The sequence below is a fragment of the Mandrillus leucophaeus genome, unplaced genomic scaffold (assembly GCF_000951045.1).
Source record: "Mandrillus leucophaeus isolate KB7577 unplaced genomic scaffold, Mleu.le_1.0 Scaffold467, whole genome shotgun sequence".
Taxonomy (NCBI): Eukaryota; Metazoa; Chordata; class Mammalia; order Primates; family Cercopithecidae; genus Mandrillus; species Mandrillus leucophaeus.
Window position 1 is genome coordinate 1,139,513 of NW_012104998.1, and position 7,196 is coordinate 1,146,708.

The following is a 7,196-nucleotide window of genomic DNA, read 5'->3' on the forward strand; positions in this document are numbered from 1 at the left end:
CGGATCACGAGGTCAGGAGATCGAGACCATCCTGGCTAACACGGCGAAACCCCATCTCCACTAAAAAATACAAAAAACTAGCCAGGCGAGGTGGCGGGCGCCTGTAGTCCCAGCTACTCGGGAGGCTGAGGCAGGAGAATGGCTTGAACCCGGGAGGCAGAGGTTGCAGTGAACTGAGATCCGGCCACTACACTCCAGCCTGGGTGACAGAGCGAGACTCCGTCTCAAAAAACAAACAAACAAACAAACAAAAAAAACCCATGAAATTAACAAACAAAAGTTCAAAGTCACTAGTCTTTCAAGAAATATATATTTGGTGGGGCGCAGTGGCTCATGCCTGTAATTCCAGCACTTTGGGTGGCCGAGGCGGGCAGATCACCTGAGGTCAGGCACTCAAGACCAGCCTGGCCAACATGATGAAACCCTGTTTCTACTTAAAAAATACAAAAATTAGCCAGGCATGATCCCAGGTGCCTGTAATCCCAGCTACTCCATAGGCTGAGTTGGGAGAATCGTATGAACCCGGCAGGCGGAGGTTACAATGAGCCGAGATTCTGCCATTGCACTCCAGCCTGGGCGACAGAGCAAGACTCCATCTCAAAAACAAACAAACAAATAAACAAACACTCATGCTGGCCGGGCGCAGTGGCTCACGCCTGTAATCCCAACACTTTGGGAGGCTAGGTGGGAGGATCATGAGGTCAGGAGATCGAGACCATCCTGGCTAACACGGTGAAACCTCGTCTCTACTAAAAATGCAAAAAATTAGCCTGGCCCGGTGGCAGGCGCCTGTAGTCCCAGCTACTTGGGAGGCTGAAGCAGGAGAATCACTTGAATCCGGGAGGCAGAGCTTGCAGTGAGCTGAGATTGGGCCAGTGCACTCCAGCCTGGGCAACAGAGCCAGACTCCATCTCAAAACAAAACAAAAGGAAACAAAACAAAACTCATGCTGAAGAATAGAAATATACTTAGTAATATATATGTTGATCTTGGTTATGCCAGAAAAATACTATCTGAGGCATAGGCATGGGAAACATTTAAGAGGATATTTGCCAAAACATGAAAACTGATTTTCTCCAACTAGTGGATTATGAATTATTCATTTTATCAAATCTATTGCATCTAATAAATTTGGACAGTGTCAGATAATACGTCTTTTCTTTTGTGTGGGGGAGGGAGTCTCACTTTGTCACCAGGCTGGAGTGCAATGGCACGATCTCGGCTCACTGCAACCTCTGCCTCCCGGGTTCAAGTGATTCTCCTGACTCAGCCTCCCTAATAGCTGGGACTACAGATGTGCGCTACCACGCCCAGCTAAGTTTTGTATTTTTAGTAGAGACGGTGTTTCACCATGTTGGCCAGGATGGTTTCCATCTCTTGACCTCTTGATCTACCCACCTCGGTCTCTCAAAGTGCTGGGATTACAGGCATGAGCCGCCGTGTCTGGCCAATATGTCTTTTTTGATTGCTATTGTACCATGACCTCTTTTTGGCCCTAAAAATGTTTCTTTGGTATTTATAAGAGACATTGTTGGATTTCTACCTCACATTGCTTTCCCCTCCTTTCCTTTCCCACAACTCCAGTTTTATCCAGGTGCTCACATTCTTCTTTTGGTTTGGGGAGGCTAACACCAGTCGCAGGCCGAGAGGTAAATCTTTTTTTTTTTTTTTTTTAAGCGACAGGTTTCATTCACTCTGTCACCCAGGCTGGAGTGCAGTGGCAGGATCATAGCTCACTATAATCTCAAACTCATGAGCTCAAAGGATCCTCCTACCTCATCTTCTTAAGCAACTGGGACTACAGGCACATATCACCACTCCTGATTAATTTTTTATTTCCTTTTTTTGAGACGAAGTCTTGCTCTGTCGTCCAGGCTGGAGTGCAGTGGCGCGATCTTGACTCACTGTAACCTCTGCCTCCCAGGTTCAAGAAATTCTCCTGCCTCAGCCTCCCAAGTACCTGGGGCTAAAGGTGCATGCCACCATGCCTGGCTAATTTTTTGTATTTTTAGTAGAGACGGGGTTTCACTGTGTTGCCCAGGCTGGTTGTGAACTACTGAACTCAGGCAATCTGCCTGCCTTGGCCTCCCAAAGTGCTAGGATTACAGGTGTGAGCCACCACACCCAGCCAATTTTTTTATTTAAAAATTTTTATTACTACTTTGTATTTATTTTGAAATAAATAAATAACAAAAATTTAAAACACAAGTAAGACACTTATAACACATTTATTTTGAAATAAATAAAAATTTAAAACACTATTAAGTAAAACACTTAAAACTCATTTAAAACACTATTAAAACACACTATTAACTATTTGCAATCATAAGATTTTACTTTCATGTAGCTAAATATATTACAAGGTCTCACTCTGTTACCCAGGCTGAAATGCAGTGGTGCGATCGAGGCTCACTGCAGCCTCAACCTCCTGGGCTCAGGTGACCCTCCCACCTCAGGCTCCTGAGTAGCTGGTACTACAGGCACACACCATTATGCTCAGCTAATTTTTTGCAGAGACATGGTTTCACTTTGTAGCCCAGGCTGATCTCGAACTCCTGGGTTTAAGTGATCCTCCTGCCTCAGCCTCCCAAGCAGCTAGGATTACAGGCGTGAGCCACTGCGTGCAGCCATAGGGGTAAATCTTGATTGGGCGAAGTCTTAGACTCTAAGCCAATTATGATTATATCAGTCCCCTTGCCAGGGATTGTTTAAGAGTAAGGATGTGACCCATTTCTAGTCCATGAAATACGAAAAGTATATGAGAGGGAGGGGTCGCTTCTGGGCAGGTTTTTGGGGTTTTTTGTTTTTTGTTTTTTGTTTTTTTTTGAGATGGAGTCTCTCTCACTCTATCACCCAGGCTGGAGTGCAGTGGCGCGATCTCGGCTCACCAAAACCTCCACCTCCTGGGTTCAAGCCATTCTCCTGCCTCAGCCTCTCGAGTAGCTGAGATTACAGGCATGTACCACCACACCCAGCTAATTTTTAGTAGAGACAGGATTTCACCATGTTGCCCAGGCTGGTCTTGAACTCCTGACCTCGTGATCCACCCACCTTGGCCTCCCAAAGTGCTGGGATTACAGGCATGAACCATGGTGCCCAACCTGGGCAGGGTTTTTTTTGTTTGTTTTTTTGTTTTTTCTGCTTGTGGATGTTGTTACGTCAAGGTGTAAAACCTAGAAATACTGAAGTCATCTTGGATCATGAAGAGAAGCAGCCTTGGAATGAGATTGTTACTGAAGGTGGCAGAATGGAGAGTTGGAAGAAATCTGGGTCCTTGATGACACCATTACCCACAGGTTGTACTATGCCCAGAAACAGCTAGTTTCTTGATTTTTGTTGTTGTTGTGGTGGTGGTAAAATAATAAATTTCTTTACTGCTTAAGTTTATTTGAATTGGTGTTATCTGTTACTTGCAGCTAAAGGCTTCCTGATTGATACAGTACATCTTGGAAATAACAGAGTTCAGCAATCTTCCTATAGAGAATTTTGTTGTAGCATAACTCCTGTGGAGTAGGAGGAAAAAATTAGGATCCACAGGTTATTCAAAACAAAAAGGGATCTTCTAGAATTTGAGGAAGTGAGAAATTGGCAAAAATATGTTTTGGTGAAATCTTCTTTGATCAGAACATGATAAAAGGAAAGGAATTAAACATTTTTCTTCTATAATTAAATAATTGTCATTTTATATTAAAATTGTTTTCTAGAAAAAAACTTGATTTTTGTTTGACAAAAATGTTCAAAGCAAATACTATTTTTTATTTTTAAAATTTAAAAATAACATTCATTATTCTCTAAAATTTTACTCTTCTCTAAAATCTTCCAATACATTTGTTTTTGAAGAACACTATTTATGGCCAGGCGCGGTGGCTCAAGCCTGTAATCCCAGCACTTTGGGAGGCCGAGACGGGCGGATCACAAGGTCAGGAGATTGAGACCATCCTGGCTAACATGGTGAAACCCCGTCTCTACTAAAAATATAAAAAACTAGCCAGGCGAGGTGGCGGACGCCTGTAGTCCCAGCTACTCGGGAGGCTGAGGCAGGAGAATGGCGTAAACCCGGGAGGCGGAGCTTGCAGTGAGCTGAGATCCGGCCACTGCACTCCAGCCTGGGCGACAGAGCGAGACTCCGTCTCAAAAAAAAAAAAAAAAAGAACACTATTTACTATTCACAATCATAACATTTTACTTTAGTGTAGCTAAATCTATTAAGTAATCAGACAGCAATTCAGCATAACTAGTTCATTACATTTGTATAGAAGTAGATAATTTCATAGAAATCTATCAAAACAAAATGAAAAATTGATTATTTGCTTACAAATATTAGAAGAGTGGTTCAGCTTTAATGTCTTCTTTATTTTATCAGTAGCAGAAAAATCTGTCATGTAAACTTTTCTTAACTTCTTTTCTTCCGAAATTCCTTACTTTCTATAACTTGGCCTTTTGACAGTTGTTAGAATCAGTTACTGACAATTCCTTTTTATCATTCACAAAATATAGCTGGAGACCTTTGCTCAGAAAGGAAAGCTCTGGTATTAATTATCAACTTTATTGTTTCAAGCTTGGGTTCTGTACTCATGTGAGTTTTCAGCTATGAATTATAGCTGCAGTAATTACCATGCCTTTGTTGATAATTTTAGTTGAGTTACTTGTACTTTAGATCATATCTCTTTTTTTCATAACTAATGATTTTAAAGTTTTGGCATTTGGGAATTACAATGTTTCTGAACTTTGTTTACTTTTTTTTTTCTTTTTTTTAGTTAGGGTCTCACTCTGTTGCCCAGGCTGGAGTGCAGTAGTTTGATATGGCTCACTGCAGCCTCAGCCTCCCTGGGCTCAAGTGATCCTCTCACCTCAGCCTCCCAAGTAGCAGGAACCACAGGTGTGTGCCACCATGCCTGGCTAGTTTTTGTATTTTTTGTAGAGATAGGGTTTTGCCATGTTGCCCAGGCTGGTCTTCAACACCCAGGCTCAAGCAATCCTCCCACCTCAGCCTCCCAGTGTGCTAGGATTACAGGGGTGAGTCACCATGCCCAGGCTGGACTTTATTTAAATGTTGAAATTTAAAACTCTTGGTTAATGATAGGAGGCATTTCAGGTGGTTCTCTGTGGCACTTCTCAACTTTTGTCCACAAGGATGCACTTGGCCTTCCTATAAGTTATATGTAAATCCCTCTAATTTATTGTAGCTCCACTTCTTTCTCTCCACCTAGGAAGAGCTTTACAGACATTACCTTTAATCTAAAACCAAACCGATAGGAAATAGTGGCACTTTTAATCAGTAGCAAATTACTGGAACATTCCTCCTGACACTTCATCACTCTACAATGACGCCGCATGATGCCTCATGACTCCCAGTGAAAAAGACTACTTTAGTAGTCACCGCAATGCAGTGGGAAACAAGAAACAAAAGACAAAAAATAAAGTCCCTTTCACCCCCCATTTTGTAGAGTAACCTTTGTTGGAGCAGTAACTTAACCTCTCTATACTTCAGTTCTCCTTACATACAAAATGAAAGCTAGAAGTTCTTATGAAAATACCAGTTGAGTGGTTTTTTAATTTTTAATTTTTATTTATTTTCTTTTTGAGACGCAGTCTCACTCTGTCACCCAGTCTGGAGTGTGGTGGCATGATCTCGGCTCACTGAAATCTCTGCCTTCTGAGTTCAAGCAATCCTCCTGCCTCGGCCTCCCTAGCAGCTGGGATTACAGGCACGCACCACCTCACCCAGCTAATTTTTGTATTTTTAGTAGAGATGAGGTTTCACCATGTTGGCCAGGCTAGTCTTGAACTCCTGACCTCAGGTGATCCACGCTTCCTTGGCCTCCCAAAGTGCTGGGATTACAGGTGTGAGCCACTGTGCCCAGCCAAAATATCAGTTAAGTTTAATATTGTTTTCAGAGCTTCACTTCAATAAAATAGGATGGAGGGCCTGGCAGAGTAGAGAGGGATTCAAATGAAGAAGGCTTGAAATCGTAGGCTGAGGAACTGAATCATGGGGGCTTGTAAAGATTACTGAACAGGGTAATAGCATAATCATCAATATCTGTGTTTCAGGAGGAACACTCGCAGCAGTGTGTAAAATAGGAGAGAGTGATGGAAAATAGTAGAGTCAGGAGAGTATTGCAAAAGTCTAGACAAGAGTTGATGGTAATTGCTGTGAGAATTGGAAAAATTTGACTAATTAAAGAGGTATGGAAGACAATCAATTGTAGAAGCCATAGGATTTGGTTGGATATGAGAAGTAAGGGAGAGTAAGGATTTCTTTTTTTCTTTTTTGAGACAGAGTCTCGCTCTGTTGCCCAGGCTGGAGTGCAGTGGTACAATCTTAGCTCACTGCAACCTCTGCCTCCCGAATTCAAGTGATTCTCCTGCCTCAGCCTCCCGAGTAGCTGGGATTACAGGCGCACGCCACCACACCCGGCTAATTTTTGTATTTTTAGTAGAGACGGGGTTTCACCATGTTGGCCAAGATGACCTCGAACTTCTGACCTCAGGTGATCCGCCCACCTTGGCCTCCGAACGTGCTGGGATTACAGATGTGGGCCACAGCCTAATCCTAGAGTACGGATTTCAATGGGTTAAGGGTTTCCGGTCTGAACATCTGAAGATGCCATTCCTTAACTGAATGCAAGCTCAGGAACGTGTGGATTCTAGGATTAAGAATGATTTTCTCCTGTTATTTGAAATGTGGATCCCGTGTGATGCTAACCACCCGGACAGTTAGAGTAGCTGTGGGGAAATTTCTTCGAACAAAAGAAAGGAATATTCTTGTAATGAAAACAGCTCATTTTTGTAGTTCGCAACCATTAGTGCCCCCAAACTCTGAGGTAGTTATTACCTCGCCAGCAATAAAAGCTTGATTATAGTCCCTGATTACTGACTCTGTGAAGGTCCTTGTTTCCAGCAACTTCCATAGGCAAAATATTATTGTGATTAATTATCATGTGGCATAATACAAAGACTAGATGATGTATCGTGGCTTCCGGAGGGCGCCTGCTTCGTTTTTTCGCTGGAGCCCTCGGGGCAGGGCAACTGGAGAAATCCCTGCGTGGCCTTCGGCCCTTCCCTGGTCAGAGCCCGCCAGCAGCGAGGTGCTCCCAGCCATGAGATCTGGGTCTTCAGAATCTCCCGACTTCGGTGCCTTGACCTTGGGCGGAGGGCCCTGTTACCCTTCCTTGCTCACGGACTCCAGCTTT